Genomic DNA, 21,561 nt, shown 5'->3' with positions numbered 1-21,561 from the left:
TTCTGTAGTAAAGTTGAGGCTTATGAGGCAATTCCCAGGAGAAGTAGTACCAAAACTTCATTGCATATGAAGTTGTAAAAGGCTAATATGCATATTTGAAGTAGAGGACAGTTTTAAGTTTAAGGGTATTAGTTGAGGATAAGGTAGATAAGCACTTATACTCCAGAAAAATATTTATGGCCAATAAATACTAAATAAAGTGTGAGTTCTCAAGAAAAAAATGAAATTTCTTTATCTTTTGTTTAGGAAAAATTCAAATTAACAATCCATTCAAAAGTGATTCATTGGAAAAGACCCTGATGCTGGGAAAGACTGAGGGCAGGAGGAGAAGGGAGTGACAGAGGATGAGATAGTTGGATGGCATTACTGACTCAATGGACTTGAGTTTGAGCAAACTCTGGGAAATAGTGAAGGACAGGGGAGCCTGGCATGCTGCAGTTCATGAGACAGCAAAAAGTTGGACATGACTTAGCAACTGAACAAAAACAACAAATTATAGTGTTTTTTAAAAAATTACCTATGTATTTTGAAAGAATAGCTATTTAGACAGTGTTCTGGGTGGGGAGGAGGAGAGAGAATTTTGGAGCATGGAACATCTCATGAAGTAGGCAAACCTAGTTGGCCCATTATGCTGATGGCCTTCAGAGAGCATAAGGGTACATGGAGGACTGTAAGTGTGGTGGTTTAGACATACTAGAGTCCCAGCCTTACCACATGCCAGCTGTGTGAGTTTGGGTAAACTGCTTAATCTCCCTGGGTCTTAGTTTGTCTTCTCATTTGTCAAATGTGAATAATAATAGTATCAAAAGTCTCATAAGACATTGTGCTAATTAAATGAGATTTGTACATAGGAGATGCTTAGGACATAAATAATCAAAAAATATTAGTCTCTGGCCTCCTCTTCTTCCTTCTTCTTTTTCCTATTTTCTCCTCTTCTTTTCCTCCTAGACCCTTGGTGGATGGGAGACGAGGGCATACCAAGAGAGGCAAGACACATCAGAAGAAGAAGGCAGACAAAACTGACACAGCGCCAGAGAGCCATGGTCTTTCTCTCACATTCTCTGTCCACCCCGTCAACCACTGTCTGTCCTGACGTGAAGGAGACGGCAGGGACCACAAAGGTCTCTACTTTGAGACTCTTAGTCTCATGTAACCGCTGAGCCTCTGGTAACTATGAGGAATGTAGGGAGGTTCTGGCAGCATTTTCCTGCATACTAGGACTGAAAGGTCAAAGTGATCACCTCTAGACTCCCCCACAGAGTCCTTAGAGACTGGAGGCAAATGTCTGCTTGGAGCTTTCCTGGGCGTCCCTGGGCTGGCTCCCCTATAGAACATGTGTGGAGCGAGAGGGCATCTCAGCTCCCATTTGTACCTCACTTGATGACTGCCTCCCTTTTCAGTCCATAAGAATTTATACTCCACCCAAAATAGTTGCGGCCAGTAAGTGTGGAGCATTCTCTGTGTGCCAGGTGCTCTTCTGAGTGCATTCTCTGTGTTAACCCCTTTCATTCTCACAATCACCCTTTGGAGAGACATGCTTACTGGCCCAGTTTGATGAATGAGATAATCAAGGCCCAAGGGGTAAAGGAGAAGAACTGAGATTAAACCAGATTGTTCTGGCCTCAGAGTCTACTCCTTAATGATTGTGCCTCTGCCTCCTGATATAATCAGTTCCCTGAAGGCCTTCCAGTCTGTGCTTTCAAGCTATCACAAGGCTGTTATTTCTGCCTGCCTTTCTCCTTGATTCTACATTTGAAAGTGTGGAGGCAAATGTCTGCTTGAGAGCATTCCTGGGCATCTTAAAAGTCATTCTTAAAATTCAATTCAGGCTGTAAATACTGATTACACTCTTTTGTATTTGATTCCTTGTTTCTCTTCTCTACCAGACTGTTAGGTCTTGTTTTTCATCCCTAGCCCATTGTACAGTGCCTGGTACAAAGTTGGGATTCAGTAAGGCCAGTGGGATGAAAGGATGAATTGTGTATTGGGCTGAATTTCTTTCAGGATATGAGTGTGTAGATGTGTACAACAATCTATGGTTGTTATAAACACTGAAGTTTGCAAGGAGCTAAAATGCTTCACAGTTTCTATTTGTGGAGAAGAGGCTAATAATTCCCCAGATTGCTTTTCTAAGGAAAAGAAGAAGCTGGCAGTGTATGCTCTGAATTACAAGTCATGCTTATCCTGTAATTTTTAATTGCTTGGCACTAGGTGGAGCCAGGGAGCCTTGGAGGGAAGCTCAAATGAAATGGCGAACTACTGTTACCAGCCCTCAGATTGTGCTCAGAATAGGTTTAAAGGTAATTATCTTTTAAGATTTGTAAACTGGTGCATTATTTGAGCCCATATATAATGACATTCATTCTCCATTTATTTTTTGCTTTACTGGTTATTTTATTCTTTAAATGGAAAGGTCTTATACTTTATTTCTTTCAGTTTCCCAGCGCACGCATGTGTGCTCAGTCACTCAGTCGTGTCCGACTCTTGCAACCCCATGGATTGTAGCCCACCAGGCTCCTCTGTCCAAGGAATTTTCCAGGCAAGAATACTGGAGTGGGCTGCCGTTTCCGCCTCTAGGGGATCTTTCTGAACTAGAGATCAAACACACATCTCCTGTGTCTCCTGCACTGGCAGGTGGATTCTTTACCACCGTGTCACCTGGGAAGACTCCCACTTTCCCAATGCTAAATTTTTAATTATTTAGATAAAAGTTCTTTTTTTGTAATTGAGACCCAACATCACAGATCTTTCTGTGCCTCAACCCCTAATGCAACAATTTTGCAGACACCAGAGACCTGGCATATTGTGAAAAAAAAAAAATAAACACCCAAAAACTTGGACTAGTAGTTGGGAGATCCTCTTTTCTTCCTCTCTCTCTACTCTCCTCCTCTCCTTCCTTCTTCTTTTAGCCTTTTTATAGGTCAAAAACAATACCAGCAATTGCAGTTGGTTCAGTCTATAGTTTGACTCAACCGTTGACTTGCCTTGTGATCTTGGTAGGTCACCTAACTTTGGGCCTTACTATTTTTATCTGTAAAATTGCAGGAATGAGTATCTGTTTGAAGGACCACTTATGTTTTAATTTTTCATAATTCTGCCACCTAAATTCTGTGCTATGCTCTTGACTGGTTCTCCATGTCTTTGCCTACAATGTATTCTTGACTTATCTTAGATGTTGGTTAATTATGAGTTTTATCAAATATTAATTAGTTATGCACTGCCAGAGAACTGAAATGCACCCTCTATATTGTTCCAAGTTATTGGTACTTTCCTGGAATAAGTTCTTCACAGGAAACAAAGTTGCTATTCAGCCTATTTAGCCCAATTAAAGGAATATAATAATAGAGATTCATATTTCATTATATTGTCACCCTAGGTTTTCCCCTTTATAATTTAGTTTGGGGAGGCAGTTGATGTGGCCTCTAATTATTTCTGTGAAATATGTGATGATTTTCATGCAGAAAAGCATTCTACTCTGGAACTTTAAATCTTTCATAGTAAGATTATTACTTGGGAAAGTTGAACCAATTTTTCATAGTATCATTATTCACCGTGGATTGGAGGTTGGACCAAATAGCTTCTAATAGCTTTCCCAAATTTCAATGTTAATAGCAATTAATAGATGGCTTTTTATACTATTTCCATCTGATACTTTATTTTCTCTTGTTCTTAACATTTTATTCAAGGCAAATGTTTAACTTCCTAGAGTACCAGTATCAATATTAACCTCAAGACCAAGAAAGAATACTCAGAATTTAGGTATTCTTTGGATTTATTTACTTAGTAGTAAATCAAGGTGAAATAATAGCTGGAAATGGTATTTTGAAATTGTAGTTTCTTTTATTTTGAACAAGATTTTCATGTCCAGAATTCTTGACTGCTATTAGTGGGTCAGGTAGATCCATTTTCTACACTAAACAGGATGGAGGAAGGCAATTCTGAAACTAAATCATAATAAAATTTATCCCTGTTTCTCATTCCCCTGATGCTAAAACCTTTTTTCTTATATTTAATTGAGATGGCTCCTATTGTCAGCTAATTCACGTCTGAATTTAAATCCTGACTCCCTGCTGTGCACCTTTCTATAAGTTACCTAAGCTCTCTGTGCCTCATTTTCCTCACCTGTGGAAGTAGGTAATGTTAGAATCTCTGTTATGGGGTTGTTGTGAGGATCAGGTGAGTGCATGCACAAAGCACAATGCACAAGGTGCACTGCCTGGAAAACCTTCCACGATGTGAGATTTATGATTAATGCTAGCGATGCTGTGCTTAGGTGGCAACAGAGAGGTGATGTGTTTCCCTCTCCGCAACACCTGCATCATCAAGATATAAGACTTTTTGAGAAATAAGGAAATCATAGGCCCTGAATAATCAAGGCAAGCATTTCCAGATCATACTTTATTTTTTGGTCAAAATTCTATTTTATTTTCTCATCTGTGTTTTAAAGATTAATTTATTACTCACTTATTCATCCATGTGAATAATAATTGAGTGGCTACTGTTTTCTAGCCACTATGCTGACTGTTGTAGATGCAGCATTGAATGAGTTATATAGGGTTCCTGTCCTTGTGGGCCTCAGAATTATAGAGGGACGAGCAAAAAGCATCCTGGGTGCTATGAGACAGGAAGTGATAAGAGCTAACAGGAGTTATCCCCAACTTGGAGTGGAGCATATATGGAAGTTTTCATGGAGGAGGTGACATCAGAGTTGAGATCTTAAGGGTTAATCAGAGCTACCTGTTTGGTGAGATGACTGGAGAACAGCCTAAGGGATGATGAGAGGGGGCAAGCCACGTTCAAAGAATTCATAGCAATTCCACAAAGCCCAAGGATGAAATGCAAGGTTGGAGAAGAGGTGTGTGTGGTGAGAGATGAGGTTAAATGCACATTATTTTTGTGAACTGCTGGAGAAGACTCTTGAGAGTCCCTTGGACTGCAAGGAAATCCAACCAGTCCATTCTAAAGGAGATCAATCCTGGGTGTTCATTGGAAGGACTGATGCTAAAGCTGAAACTCCAATACTTTGGCCACTTCATGTGACGAGTTGACTCACTGGAAAAGAGTCTGATGCTGGGAAGGATTGGGGGCAGGAGGAGAAGGGGACGACAGAGAATGAGATGGCTGGATGGCATCACCGACTCGATGGACATGAGTTTGAGTGAACTCTGGGAGTTGGTGATGGACAGGGAGGCCTGGCGTGCTGTGATTCATGGGGTCGCAAAGAGTCGGACACGACTGAGCTACTGAACTGAACTGAACTGAACTGAAGGTAGAGTGAAATCTGACAAGATGTTATCTAGTCATAGCCAGACATGAGATTCTCCTTGCAATACCTTCCAGATGGCAGGCTGTTTCAAGACAATGACTTCTGATAGAGTGCTTAATAACCATGTTGCTGTCTACAATCTATACTATTTACTTGTCATTTGGGGGCTTGCTTAGAAGTCAATGTACATAAACCTATAACCTTGTTGTAGGGGGTAAAAAGCCTTGAATTCTTAATGAGAGTTTTTCTTTTATTTTTCTCCCCTTTTAAGAGTTTTTCGATAACCTCGTAACTCTGTCATTGAAGTTCAGCAAAACTGGCCACAGGGTGAAGTCATTTGAGGTGGTTAGCTGAATAGGGCAGCTGACCTAGCTGATCTCAGTGCTTAGAGTCAAGAAATGGCAAAACTTTTAAGACTGCTTCTATCAAGGAATTGGTCAGAGAGCTTTGATCTCCCAGGTGTCTTGGTAGCTATAGAGGATTACAAAATGATACATTATCTCCATTGACATTTTCCCTAAAGAGATGATTTCCTTTGTTTTAATTTGAGACAAGAGTTGAAAATTGCTTCAGAGTCTTAGTGCTGGGCCATATTTAAAAACAAATACATGAACCTTAATTTTAGTCACTTGCAGCAAATGTGCTCACTCCACTTCCTAGTGTTTTGAAGTGCAGTTATGAAAGATCAGTTCATAATGAAACCCAAGTTTCTCCAGGCTGTGGTGTATGACCATGCCACGGGGAATATAGTCACAATGAAAGTAACAGGTTTTCTCTTTTTTCACAACAGAATTGTAGATCCTCTCCTCTCTTATCATGTTAATATTTCATCCTGAAATGTTCTTGCTTGTGTTGTCCATCTTGCTGCTGCTGCTGCTGGTTAGTCGCTTAAGTCGTGTCCAAGTCTGTGCGACCCTATGGACTGTAGTCCACCAGCTCCTCTGTTCATGGGATTCTCCAGGCAAGATTACTGGAGTCGGTTGCCATGCCCTCATCCAGGAGCTCTTCCCAACCCAGGGATAGAATCTGAGTCTCCTGCATCTCAGGCAGATTCTTTACCACTGAGCTACCAGGGAAGTACGTATTATTCGTGTTAAGCCCTTGCAAAAATTCTGCAATTCACTTTAAGCATTGAGTCTTTACTTTTTACATCACAAAGTGAGACTTAAAACAATTCCTGAATATGTCTTGCAAAACATCTGAGAATTCTCCTGACTTAAAATAACTTTGGTTTGTTTAAACCAGGATCCAAACAAACCACTTGCCAATGTATTTCACTGAAGACTTTTTAAAGTCTGCCTTAATCTGGAATAGCAGCTTTTCCTCACTCCCTTTTTCATGGTTGTATTGGTCAGTTGTCCTATAGATTATTTTACTGTAGCAGATGCTTTTCGTACCCTGCTCATATTCCTTCCACACTCATTTTTTTCATGTCCTCTGACCCAGTAGACTCCAAAAGAAAGCAGCTTATTACTCTGACTCTGCCCTTGTGCTTTCTTGCCTCTTTCTGCCATCAGCCATGCACCCTCTTCCTGTTACCGAAAGTGGGAGAATGACTGCTTGCCACTCAAAAGCAAATAAAGAGGCAAGTTAGTGGAAAGGAAAATTTGGTTTATTTAGGAGCCTGGTGGGGAAATGGAGGAGGGTGGCCTCTTGTCTAAAGGCCAACTTTCCCCACTGACAGTCAGTGGGCAAGAGATTTTGTAGAGGGAGGGAGGGGGCTATATGCCCAAACAGCATAGTCAGCTCTGGCAGTCATCTTGATATTAGTCATGCGGTGTTCTGATTAGCATCTTCTTGATTGTTTTAAGTATAGTTAAATCTTTCATTCCAGGATCGGTTTGTTTCCATTTGTTAGAGACAAGTTCTCAGAATTGTTGCATATTATGTCATGGTTTCAGTCTTGTTCTCTGTAGTTAACTTCTTCCCTCTGGTGGAGCTTTCAGTATCTATAAGACAGCTCACAGAATACGGCTCTGTGAATATTAGACACACAGAATATTATCTGTCATAATGACTAAACTCGTTATTTGGTCTCATTTGACTGGTTTCCTTTGTTTCTGCATTTTCTCGCTTCTTTGATTAACCATATTCTTCAGTTAAAGTTTTTCTACAGAGGCTGGGGACATGCGGGGCAAGGACCATAGAGTCCTGCTCCGTATCATTCCCACTCCACCGCCCCAAACAGCCTTCAACCAATGACTGAAGTGAGTGAGTAGAGGATGTATCTTCCTAACCTTTTGGATAACTCTGAGATAAGTTCATAAACTATTGATGACAGGAGCATTCAAACGAGAAAATTTTCTGAAGATGTAGGATCAGAACACAGGTGAATCTATTCCCTCCTTCGTGATATGAAGGAAGTGTTAATATCACACTGTCATTGTGAACACTGAGTAGAGATAAAATTTTGGAAAAAAGATTTTCCCATAGGAAAGTCCTATACCAATGGTAGTAATTACTACAGCAGTTTGTCATTCTGAAGACAAACATTAAATTGTAGAGCTACTTTTCCTTATATTTAATTTGAAAGTATTTTTAAAACTCATAGGTTTAAGTTATTATACTTTGCAGCTTCTATGAAATTCCATGTACAGGCAAAGAAGGAAATGCCTTTCAAAGTGAGAGATATATTTCTAATCCAAAAGAACTTCATTTGCTGCAGTTCCAGAGAATCTTATTTTAACTTTAATTCACTGATTCTTTAATGGTGTTAATCTGAAACAATGGAGACAGCTTTATTAATTGGAATTTTTCATTACAGCCATGATTTCTTTGCTAGGGGAGTAAGTGGCCTATGTTTTATAAAAAACATTCATTAAAATGTCAATAAGTATTAATCAGAGAAATCATTTCCAAAACCTTTTAATCTTAAAAATTAGGGTGAAAAGAAACTTCACACTCTTCTTTGTGCCAACAAGGTCTGAGATGAGCAATGTCTTGAGTTAGAGCCCAGAACTGGCTGAAGAACTGTTGCCTGATTCAGTTTAATGCACAATTTTTTATTGTCACTTGAAATTAAAGAGCTAAACCAAAGTTAAAAAAAAATGCTTACATAAGAGAAGAGCAGCAGCTTATGCAGATCATTTGCCAAGTTGTCCTTTATAGGATAGAAGGCATACAAAAATGCAGTTTTTACAGGAGTTTTGACAGGCCTCGAATCCTCATCTTAGATCATCCCAAGGGTCTAATGACAGAAATAGGTCATCTCCCCAGAAAAATGCTCATGTTTACAAATATCTTACATGCTAGTTTGAAGCATTATTGACATACTTCCTCCCCTAAAGTGTCTGCTGGTTTAGGTGTTCAGTTCCTAGAAACAGTCATCAGAAGGACAATTCAACATTTAATCTTGAGTTTGAGCCCTGATGTCACGTAAAGCTGTGTTATAGTTTGGTTTGAAAGGGGTCTGAATTTCAAGGGATGATGTGATCAATACATTGGCTTCCATACTGGGATAGATCCACTCATACTTACTTTACCTAATCATTCAGAGGAAATAAAGCAGTCTTTCAATTCAAAATTAGTTTGAAAAAACCTAATGAAAAAATAAGACTCTCCAGGGAGTTGGATATAGGCATTCGAATGCAGTTCAAGAAGCAGAAAGGCATGGAATATATTTCCATGAATGTCCCTTCTAGGTCCCAGCTGGGTAATGAAAACCTGAACCCTTCACCTGAAGAGTAACAGGAGGGGTTTGGATCAGAGAAGTACTGTGCTTTTTCTCTGTTTCTCAGCACATGTTCTCTAATTCAGGAATTGGGTTTCTACTTTCTGCCTTAGAATAGGTCTGGACATTTAATTTCTTGATTTTATTTTTAAAATTCAGCACATTCCTTTTCTTTATTGGGCACAGTCAGCACTGTCTGAAGCTTGCTTCAGTGGAGCTGAGGGTGAGTATATTCCTAAGATGCCTTATGTGCTTTGTAGCCTTCTACTATTTCAAAGTAAATACATGTGGTTTTATAAGAAGGCACCCCTAATGGTAACCAATTAATTTCCCCACATTTGTAAGGTGTATATAATTCATAAAAGGCTTTCATATTAATGACCTATGTTCTGAATGAAGGACAGGCATCACTATGTCCAGCTTATGGGTGAGGAAATGGAGGTTTGCAAATATTTGAGGCATACTGTCAGTAAATGAGAGCTGAGATTACACCCCGGCTCTCTGGCCTTTATGTGGATGCTTAAGTTCTTAAGTGTACTTGAAAGTACACTTTTTCTTTTATTCATATGTTGGTTAATTGGATTTATTTAATCATAGTTATCGTTGTGACTAAATATCAGCTCGGGCCCATTTCTGGCTGCATTTCCATCCTATTAGTCCTTGGATGGATTGGATGGATTTTAAGCCAGAACTAGTCTGAATTCTTCTTCTGAATCAGTTTGTCTCATGAAGAAAGTAGTCTTTTGTTTTTAAAGGTTTCTACATGAATTACGGCATCTGTTTGATGTCATTCTCAGAAAAACAATTCATCCATGAAAGGTCATTTCACATCAGCTTTACAAAAGAATAATCTTAATTTTGTATGAACTCATTGTATAAAGGATTGTAGTTATAATAAAAACCCATCGTCAAGAATGCCAGAGTGAAAGCCTTCTGCTCATACCTGTGTCATTTTTACATTTCTTGGTGCCTCAGAGTGCATGGCACTGGGTGGCTGTCTACTTAATTGAATAATTCAAAACGTCACCACAGTGGTCTTGTGGAAATAAAATTTGAATTTAAGAAAAAATTTCCCGAAGTTTCTAAATTTTACAGAAATCTTAGCTTCTATACAGGAGGAAAGTTCTAAAAGTGCTAAAACTATAGGATTCCAAAACATTCTTCTTCCTAGTATTGTGCATGAAACAGGACTAGGAAAAAGCAAAAGCAAGCTCACCAAACACATACATATGCCATGCACTCAACTTGACTTCTCAATGAACAGGAAAATCAAAATTCTCTTTTCCTGTTTGTGCATCTTTTCTTCTAAATGTTGACCGATTGCTTTTAGGTAAATATATGTGTGTTGCTGTGCATTGAAAAATAGCAACAAAATGCCTGTAATGCTGACAGTGGAAAATGCATGCCTCTGTGGTCTGAAGAGCTCAAGCGGTACCTTTCTTTCGATTTTATGTAGAGTATAGCTACGCCCTTCTTCTATGTCATTAAGCACTAATTGCCTAATTACAGTGCTTTGGGACACTGTTAAAAATTGTGCCTGAGGCTTTTCAGCAAATTCAACTTTAAAGCAAATGATCCCAGTAAACACAGTACTAAACACAGTACAAAGTTTCTTCTAGAAAGATTATTTAAGGCCTATTACACTTGCTAGATCCTTAAATTACAAAACACTTGAGTACTTAGTGAGCCTGTTGCCTCTTCTCATGAGGACTTTTTTCAGCAGCAAACTATAAAAGGAACATTATATATTTGAGAAGAGTAGGCTCAGATCACATGGCATGTGAACAGGCGGGGGTAGGATGCTGGGAGTTTCCCCATAAACCACTAAGTAAGCAGATCTTCTTAACCTGAAAGCAGTTTCCTTTATCTTAGGCCATTTTGAAGAGGGATAATGAGTTGTTCTTTATCAGAACATTATTTATAAATACAGAGTTAAAAGTTTATCTTAAAAAATACTCTCCTTGTGTTAAAATACAGTCATGTAAGCTATAAGGGATTTGAGTGTGTGCTAAATCATTGCATTATTTGAACACATTTCTTTCTTAAAATCTGTGTGGAAAATTGTATCAAACATTTTGCATTATTGAGAATACGTTGCAACCATTGAGGACCGTGAGGCATTTTCTCATACATTTCTTTTTAGCTTTTCTCAGCTCTCGGCTAGCATTTCCAGATCCATTTTACAGAAGAGGAAGTTGAGGCTTGGATGGACAAATATCCTTGTAAGATCACATTACTGGTAAGAGGCAGGAGTGTGGGTGTTATGCATAGGTTAATCTCAAGTTCTTGGACTCAATTGCAATGTGTGTGTGTGTGTGTGTTTACATGGGGATAGGATGCTGGGAGTTTCCCACAAACCACTAAATAATTCTTTGACACCAGCAGGGTATCTAAGAATCCCACTCAATTCAATTCAATTCTGACTCTATCTGTTGTACCTAAATATAGCATCAGGTTCCACCATCAGTCCTATAAGACCATCCCCCTGCCCCCACTTTAGACTCCAGTTGCAAGCACAGGCTGTTACCTATACTTCTGACAACTGGCTATGAATCAGGGCTTCCCACAGTCTCCTCCTCAGGTTTGAAAAATTTGCTAGAGCAGCACACAGAACTCAGGGAAACATTTTGCTTCCTAGGTAACCTGCTTATTACAAAAGGATATAATTCAAGAACAGTCAGATGGAAGACATGCACAGGGAAAGGTATAGGAAAGGGCTCAGAGCATCCATGCCCTCTCAGAGTGAGCCATTCGCCCCAAATCTCCATTGCTCACTAACATGGAAGCTCTCCAAACCCTATCCTTTTGGATTTTTACGGAGGCTTCATTACACAGGCATGAACGATGCAATCAATGGCCACTGGTGATTCAATTTCCAGCTCCTCTCACCTCCTAAGAAGTCAGGGGATGGGACTGAAAGTTCCAAACCTCTAAGCACATGTTAGGTTCTCCTGCTAGTCAGCCCCCATTCCTAGGTTGTGGGGGGGGTCCCAAAATCACCTTATTAAATATAACAAAAGACATCTTTATTGCTCCCATCAGTTAGAAAATTCTGAACTCTGTGCCAGAAAAGAGGTCAAAGACCAAATGTATATTTCTTATTATAAGTCACAATATCAGTTAAAAATGAAAACAGTGATGACATTTATACAGAAAATAGGGCAGAAAGGGAGATTTTAAAAATTAAAAGAAAGACTTATAAAATATGCTGATAAAAATTTGATTATAAATAAATTTTAAAATTTGGGATATATTTTAATTAAATGCTTTAAAAATCTTTTAGCAATTTTTTTTATTTTTAGGCATACAACATAGTGATTTGATGTCATTATAGATTATACTCCAGATGAAGTTATTATAAAATGTTGACTACATTCTGTGTGCTGTACGTTACATCCTTGAATCTTATTTATTTTATTCCTAGTAGTTGGTACCTCACAATCCCTTTCCCTACCTGTTTCACCCCAACTCCTCTTGCCCACTGGTAATGACTAGTTTATTCTTTTTATCTGTGAGTCTGTTTCAGTTTTTTGTTATATTTGTTTGATTCAGTTTTTGGATTCCATATATAAGTGAGATAGTATAGTATTTGTCTTCCTCTGTGTGACTTATTTCTAAGCATATTACATTCCAGGTCCATCCATGTTGTTGCAAAAGGCAAAATTTCATTCTTTGTTCTGGTTGAGTAGTATTCTCTTTTTGTCTGCATGAAATTAATTGACAGTTGCCTATCCTGGTCTCCAAGGCATGTCCTTGTGTGGGACTGTTCCCATGCAGTCCGTGTGTTCCCGTGGTTTAGGTGGAAGAGCTAGATCTAAAGTGAACACAGGCCATGTCTTCTGGCTGTGCTGCAGTTGGTGCCTTGGTGCAAGGTGTGGCTAGGGATGGAGGGGCTGTAGCTAGAGCCAGGTGTGAGCTAGGGCTTCTCTTGGGCTCAGTAATAATCTCTGCTCTGGTTGGGGGGATGGCTGGGGCTCAAGGGCTTGGAGCTGCCCTCCTGAGCTGGCTTTGCTCCTTCCTTTGTGTATGTGCATACCCGCCATAGCCGTTTCTGCTCTGGCTAGAGGCAGGGCTGAGGCCCAAGCTGGCTCCGTGGGGAGGCAGGCGGGGCTGAAGCAGGAGGCTGATGTGGGCTGGAGGGCATGTGGGGCTGTCCTGGCAGGATGGCCAGAGCGTGAGGCAGTTTTCAGTCTGCTGCTTCTGTGCTGAGATGGGGAGCAAGCAAACCTGTGCATGCGTTCATTGAGAGTGGAGTCTTGGTTTTTCACACCCCTCTGTAAGCCCCACTGATATTCAAATCAGTTAAGGTGATTTGTCTTCCTGGTGTTAGACCCCACAGCTGGGTTGCCTAATATGATGCTCGAACCCCTCATTCCAAAGGGAGGCTCCCCAAGCCTGTGATATCCTCTTCCTCTTGTGGGTCACCTGCGAGGGGTGTGGGTCCTGCCTGACTAGATCACTTCTCCCCTTTCTACCATACTCCATGTGGTTCTTTCTTCGGAGCCTTGGTTGTAGGAGAGCCATTCTGCTAGTCTTCAGATCATTCTCAGAGAATGTTGCTCTGTATGTATTTGTAGTTTTGATGTATTTGTGAGGGAAGGTGAGCTCAGAATCTTCCTATTCTACTATCTTGATCCCATCAGTCTCATATTTATTTTAAAATCACTCTCCATCTTTTATGCTAGTTTAGGTTTCAAGTATCAGATTTGCACAAAGTGGGATTCACCTGCAGCATTTAGAACTAGACCTATATAACACTTATATCCTTTAACATATATAATTCATATAACCATTCACCTCTCTTGGTCTTTCTAGTTAACAGAGATTGTGGTATCCTTTATTGCATCAACAATATATTATGATATTTATATCAAATATCACCTTTTTATATATATATCTATAAAATCCTTTTATACCCTTCCCTGACCTGTTTGAATTTATAGTTAAGCTGTACACATAATTATGTACTTCAAATGTAACAGAAATAGTCTTGACTTTCATCATCAATGGTTTCTCTTTTGGTGTATTTTTTAAGATTTTTTTTTTTTAGTTTAGACTGTGAGAAAATCCAAAAGTAGGTAAATTTACTCAGAAGGGTCCACCTTAGAAGTTAGTGTCTATGTATATGTGATTCACTACACCAAACCAAATCAACAAATTTAAAAATACAATAAAAAAATTCTCAAGGGAAAGTCTCAGGAAAAAACTTACTTTTGGTGTAGACTTGCCTTGTCCATAGTAGGTATACAAAAATATTTCTTAAATTGAATTGAATAGATTATTCCTTATTAAGGGCATTTCTTTGTTATAATTCTGACACTGATATATGATTTGACAATGCTGTAAGCTGGATTTTCTGAAAAGCATACTCAGATAGCAGTTGGTACCAGCTTCTGGTAGGGAGTGTTCTTAGGGAAATAGCTAGGAATGGGCAGAAAGAGAAGTCGGTCTACAATGTAATCTCAACCAAGACTTCAGCCAACTTCTTAGGGAGATTTGAAGATGGGTTGACCCTTCTGGTTTGTGTCTTATTTGGGCAAGAGAGACTAAACCTTTATAATCTGGAACTGACCATTTATTTAGTATGAACTTACCTACTTCCTTCCTAGTAAGAGTCTGACCTTGGCCAAAACAGCTGACTCCAGCTAAGAGCAATTTCGGGAGAGGGTTGACTGTAGAAATAGCAGTACTGGAATAATAGGAATAAATCCTGGTACTTTGTAGGAGGATCTGAGAGAGGTACACACTGGATTGAGAGAGGTAGGGAGCTCAGTTCAGCAAATAAAGCAAAAAGCAGTATTTTGACCATGTCGTTTCTTTTTCACATCCCACCTTTCAATCTCTAATTCTGTCAAAGGATGGGCATTTTTATTTGTTTCTTTACTTTCAGTACACAGGTAGATTTGCAAGGTCTGAGTTGGCTAATTATTCTGACAATTTCCTATTCATTATCTCACATAGCAGGGAGCCTCATTGGACCATCAAGCCTGTAAATTTATGACTGTACATCAATCGGTGAAATATAATTGCTAGCTGCTGCCTCTGGGCTTAGGGTGCACTGGATAAGCCAGGATGTGTACAGTTAGCCCCAAGGTTTGCTCAGGAGCACTTGGCCATCCTACAAGTAAAAGAACTTTGCAGTAATTGAGAAAATGAACACCTTGGGTTATTTTCTTGCTGGCAATAGTTAGAAGCTCTTATCATTGAATTGCCCTGTTTTGTTTCTCATTATCTATCAAAAGCTTTGCCAGGAAAGAAGCTATTTGGCACACATTGAATTTTAGCTTGTTTGGGGGTAAAGAAGGTGATTTACAAGAAATGTTAAGTTCTAACACAGTACAGATTCAGAGCTTTCGATTTTTATATTTTCTATAATTTTTCATTACATGGGTGAGATAGTGGAACTTAACCTGAAAGTTCTGAAGATCTTCTAAAAGTCTACATACTATTTAGCTATATATACATCTGGACATTTTCTTTGGTTTTTTACTGAGTATATATAGCTGTAATTGGAGAAGGAAATGGCAACCCACTCCAGTGTTCTTGCCTGGAGAATCCCAGGGACGGGGGAGCCTGGTGGGCTTCCGTCTATGGGGTCACACAGAGTCGGACACGACTGAAGTGACTTAGCAGCAGCAGCAGCAGCAGCAGCAGCAGCAGCAGCAGATGTTCAAAGTGACATACAATACCAGAAAGCTTAGAAATCATTGCACTAAAAACAGAACAAAATAAGACAGGATTCATTCTCTGATTTTTCAAAGCTCTTGTCTCTATAGCATGCTTTAGAATGTATTTGGACACTCCACAAGTACCTTCTTCAAGTTTTCTGCAACTCATTCATCACAAGCAAACGCAATCACCGTTCTCTCTATTTCTGGTAATATCACAGTCATTTAAGCCTTCAGTTTAGAGATCTAGGCATGATTTCCTTCTCTTTTGCTTCGTTCCCCCCTTCTGAGATCCATGTCATGATGTGGTTGAAAGACAAATTATTTTATTTCCTAGACATCCACTTATCTTGGTGGACTCTTTGTACACTGCTTCTCACAGTGCTTCATGAAACTTTGCTCAATGAGAAATAGTTCTGGAACAGGATAGTTATAAGAAAAGAGTAGAAAATATTTCTTTATGTTAGGACAGAAAGAGCCAGTAACATCTAGTTTGTGGAGAAAATACTTAGCTTTTTGCTTTGTGGTGGATGAATTAGGAGAGGGCCTTTCAGAGATCAAACTGAACCTTGCTACCTTAGCTCAATGATTATATAGGGGAAATTATACGAACTGGAATCAGTCCCATGTAGGCTGGGTTTCAGAGGTCAATGCTCTTTGAGAAGACTTGCTGTGAACTCTGCTCAGTAGCAACACTTCATATCTAGAGGGGCAAAAGACCGCATTTAAATTCACAACTTGGGGGAATCACAAATGTTAAGTGAAGAACAGTCAGGTCACACAGGCAAAAATCCTTGTCCCTAGCAAAGTTAGGCAGATTGTCCTGGTGTCTTATGAAGTTTGCCACACATTCCTGAGCAGGAGGCTGCTCTTCTGAGACATCCCTTTCTATTTCCCATGTATCCTTCTAATGAATTCATTGTAAGCAATGAATTCACTGTAAGCAATGAATTGTAAGCAATTTGCATATCTCTTCCTTGAAGCTCTTGAGAATCTTGCTAGGCTAATTATACCTCCCCAACTTAGAGGAAATATTGCCCTGCCAGTGAGCTTACAGGTGTTTACTGATGCCCAAGAGTCCAGTCACAAGGTAGAAAGCCTTTTATTCCACTAGGAAAGATGAGGAATAAGGGAGGAAAAGAAGGAAGTCAATTTTTATTTATTGGGAATCTATTAAGGGACAGCCACTATACTAAGCCCTTTATTTAGATTATCTATCTGTATACATGACACTACCATTCAAGATAGATGTAACTATCCCAGAAGAGGAAATTAATGCCAGTGAGTTTATGAAACTTGCCCAAAGTCAGTCATCTTTCCCTTAGGAGAATTTGTCATTTACCTATTTTCCCTCAGCTCTAAGTCAACTCTCCTATGACTTCTTTACCAAGGTTGTTCTCTTTTTATTTAGTTGTTAAGTTGTGTCTCTTTTCCGACCCTGTGGACTGTAGCCTGCCAGGCTCCTCTGTCCATATGGAATTTTCCAGGTGAGAATACTGTAGTGGGTTGCCATTTCCTTCTCCAAGGGATCTTCCCAAGCTAAGGATCAAACCTGCGTCTCCTGCAATGGCCAGGCATATTCTTTACCACTGAGCCACCAGGGAAGTCCCTGCTGTCTTTTAGGATCTGCCAATAGGGGCCCTAGAGACAGACTGGAAAGCGTAAGGAGGAGGGAGAGGACTTCTCTCCCGTTTTACCTATTTCTACAGTGTGAAGTGGGCTTCCCTGGTGGCTCAGTGGTAAAAAAAAATCCTGCCAATGCAGGAGATAGGTTCAATCCCTGATCCAGGAAGATTCCCTTGGAGAAGGAAGCGGCAACCCACTCCAGTATACTTGCCTGGGAAATCCCATGGACAGAGGAGCCTGGTGGACTACAGTCCATGGTGTTGTAGAAGAGTCAGACATAACTTAGCAACTAAACATCAGCAATGACAACATAGTAGGAAGCCCTAGCAGCAAAAGTTGGTTCCAACCTCTAATTACTTTTAGCACCCTAAGAACAGTGTCTTCACACCCTCTTGGGGTACCAGCCATGGCCAATGATGTGCCCTGTCCTTAGAGGGCTGAGCACCAATTCCTAAGGCTCCTGGTTCATGCTCATAGTCCTTGTAAATTCCTCTCTGCCTTTTTTTCTTTCAGTCTTAGGGTAGTAACTGCTTCTTGCCTAGTCTACCTCATAGCTCCCTTCTTTCTATTTTAGTCATCCAACATCTGTTGTACCAATTTCCTATATTAAGCCCTTTGTGTGTGTATATATATATTTGGCCACACTGTGTGGCTTGTGGGATCTTAGTTCTCCCATCAGGGATTGAACCTGGGCTGCCATGGTGAGAGCTCAGAGTCCTAACCACTGGACAGCCAGGGAACTCCCAAGTCCTTTGAGTTTTGAAATGTCTCAGTGGTTTCTGTTTTCCTGACCAGAGGTAGATTGTGTGTGTTTGTATGTCTAACTGTGGAGTGGATACACACGCAACTGGGAGTACCAAAGGCTGGAGAAAATTAGAACGATCTCTGATCTGGTCCAGCAAACTGCTGGCTGCATCAGAGGAGTGTTAGAGGAGGCATTATCTTGACTGGGAAGCTCTTGGAAGAAAATGTCTGATTTCCACGTTATCCACAGTTAGAATATCTCTTAAAGCACAGAAGTGTAAGGTTCAGAGAGATGCTTTAGATGCCATGTCTTTTTAAAGTGAATGCAAAAGGCCACACAGGGGAATCAGGTTTTAATATTGTGACCTCTTTTCACTAAGTCAGGCTGTAAAGAAAATCATTTACATTTTGATCCTTTTCACTGGAGATACCAAAATAGTCTGCCCTCATGTGTCCAATCCCTCTCTTACTTTCAGAGGGCTTGGGGTGAAATGACATGTAAGATTTGTTCCTCTCCCATCCAAAAATTACTCAGTTTTTCTTTCCGCTCAAATGTCATTGAATGCTTTCAACTGTTTTCTAAGGGAACAAATTACCTATTTATTGAAATGAGTTAACTGTAGCTTGCTGACAAACAGTATTTCATTTTCAGGAGCAGCTGTCAGACTTTTAAAACATGAAAAGCCCATCAAAAACATTTTAGAAAGTACAGCCAAAACCTTATAAGTGCCTTTCTAAAATCTGTTCTGCTCAGATGTATTCAAGGTAATTAACTGCTGTAGTAGTTTTTGTATTCTGGGCAGAGGATTTTGGTTCTGTTTTTTGTTTCTGAGTGTGTGTTTTAGAAGTTTTCATGGACACATTCTTAAGTTCAACAAATGTTCACCACATGAAGCAGTGAAGATAAAAATGACCATATTACTTTGGAGACCTAGACTCTGCCCAAGGGTAATGAAAATTTCTTCCAAATTGGGATGGCATGGAGCACCCTTATTTATCCCACTCCTTTGCTTTTAATTCCCTTTTACCCAGTCCTCCAACCTTATTTTTGGGTAGAGCCCTTTGGGAGCACACCAGATGGAATGATCAAAAGCCCAGGGGGGAGTTAAAGGACCCCTTAATGCTAAGAAGTTTGGAATAGAAAAATGCCTGGAATTTCAACTGGGAACCCATTTTCTGAAATGTATTTCATGTAATCTTGCTCCACAGTTACTCCATGAAAATAGCATTTCTCTAGTCACTCATATGAGGGGAATGAGACACATTATGACCCTCACGTGGGGATTAGGGGCTTCTCAGGTGGTGCTAGTGGTAAAGAACCTGCCTGCCAGTGCAGGAGACATAAGACAGATGGGTTCGATCCCTGGGTTGGGAAGATCCCCTGGGGAAGGCATGGCAACCCATTCCAGTACTCTTGCCTAGAGAATCTCCATGGACAGAGAAGCCTGGTGGGCTGCAGTCCATGGGGCCGCAAACAGTTGGACGTGACTAAACGACAGCACAGCACAGCAAAGTGACTTAGCACACATGCATACACTTGCAGATTTAGCACATAAGTCATAGGCTAAAGACTCTCAGAAGTCCTTCAGTAAGGGAACTCATCTAACTTTGCTGCTGCTGCTGCTGAGTCACTTCAGTCGTGTCCGACTCTGTGTGACCCCATAGACGGAAGCCCACTAGGCTCCCCCGTCCCTGGGATTCTCCAGGCAAGAACACTGGAGTGGGTTGCCATTTCCTTCTCCAACATCTAACTTTGCAGAAGGAAGTAATTTCCACATTTATGTGACCATGGGGCATCTCCTTCCTTTTACATTTTGTATGGTGTAACAACCCAATCTAATTTTACTTGGAACACATGTTTGGGATACTGTGTATAAATGAATGAAGGAAGCAGAAGACATTTAAAGGTCCTTCAGTAAGTGAAGCCAAAGGAAGATTAGCCTTATATATAGTCATATATACTATCTGACGGAGAAGGCAATGGCAAGCCACTCCAGTACTCTTGCCTAGAAAATCCCATGGACAGAGGAGCCTGGTGGGCTACAGTCCACGGGGTTGCTACTAGTCGGACACGACTGAGCGACTTCACTTTCACTTTTCACTTTCACGCATTGGAGAAGGAAATGGCAACCCACTCCAGTGTTCTTTCCTGGAGAATCCCAGGGATGGCGGAGCCTGGTGGGCTGCCGTCTATGGGGTCGCACGGAGTCGGACACGACTGAAGTGACCTAGCAGCAGCAGCAGCAGCAGCAGCATATACTATCTGAAAAATGGAAGACATCTTAGATCAGTTAGGACTCTCTGTTGAAAGGACTAAGAAAATTCTTTCGAAGAGGCTTAAAGGGAAAAAGAGAATTTAATATTTCACAATACTGAAAAACTGAGGGTAGGTGTGGCTTCAGACATGCTGAATTCAGGGGCCAGTTTTCCTTCACCTGCAGTGCTACCATTCTGCTCAGTGTTCTTGTATAGTTTCTGCAAGTTCATTCTCTCTGTTTGTGGGGGCACGGTAGCTACAGAGTCTCCATCCCTTCGTGTTTTCAGAATAGAGCTCCCTTGTTTGGTGGAAATAGTAATGGACCCTTTCAGGATAAATGAATTGAGAGGGAAGGCGTTGAGGACTGTTAAAAAGAAACTGAGGATGGTTGCTATAATAAGAGGAAATGGATGCTGGGGAAGACACACAATCAAAATGTTAAAATAAAAATCTAGTGCATCTTCCTGCCCTGTTTTTTACTGTTCGGACAGAAAGAAAAAACCCTTAGAGCATTCTCTAAAGATTTGTGTGCTTACTTGAGTGACTGGAGAAGGGAAGAAGCTTGGAGTGTTGACCTGATTCTCAGACTGCACTGGAACAGATGAGAAAGATATCCTGGTTAGGAGCAATCACTGGTGGAGTAGAAGGTGAAGCAGAGGCTCTTAGAAGGAAAGAATGTGTTGAACTATTAAAATCCCCTCTATAGTTTGGAAATGTGGTCCTAGTAGTTTGCCCTCGCAGGAGCTCCAGAGTCAAGGAAAGAAGCATCTAAAGACACAGAAGGAAAGTGGAGGCCCATGATCGGCCCGTTTGAATATCATTCCTTTGGTTGCCATCCTCAAGCCAGTGTCTAATCCGTTATAACTGTGTCTTGCTTAGAGGGGTACCCCAGCTCTTCACTTTGCCAGTCCCTCTCTCCCTTCCATATCACCAAGAATAAGTCTCTACAAATGATCACACAGCGCCTGACCTCTGTGGCTTGGATCTAGGAGTCTCCTTGCTTTTGGTGACTGGTGAGAGATGGGATGTGAATTATTATTTATTGTAAACAGGGAAGATACTTTCCTTGGATCCAAGGTGGTATTTGAGTGATTTCCCTCCCTCTACTCACATCAGTACTTGGTATGTATTGAAATTCAATGAATGCGTCTGTGAATTTTGATGCTTTTGGGAATTGTTGCCCAAAGAACCTTGTTGCCCAGTCTATAAACTGGCTCCTCCTACTCTTACCAGTCAGAACTCACGCTTCATGCTCCATCAATGCAGCCCTTTGACGTTCTCCAAGCCTGCCTCTGCTGTATACCACTGTCTTGGGTTTGGTTCCCTGGAA

The sequence above is a fragment of the Moschus berezovskii genome, chromosome 7, assembly GCF_049115385.1.
Source record: "Moschus berezovskii isolate FMDL1 chromosome 7, NW_MosBer_1.0, whole genome shotgun sequence".
In the NCBI taxonomy this organism is placed as follows: domain Eukaryota; kingdom Metazoa; phylum Chordata; class Mammalia; order Artiodactyla; family Moschidae; genus Moschus; species Moschus berezovskii.
Note: the sequence above shows the minus strand (reverse complement) of the source record.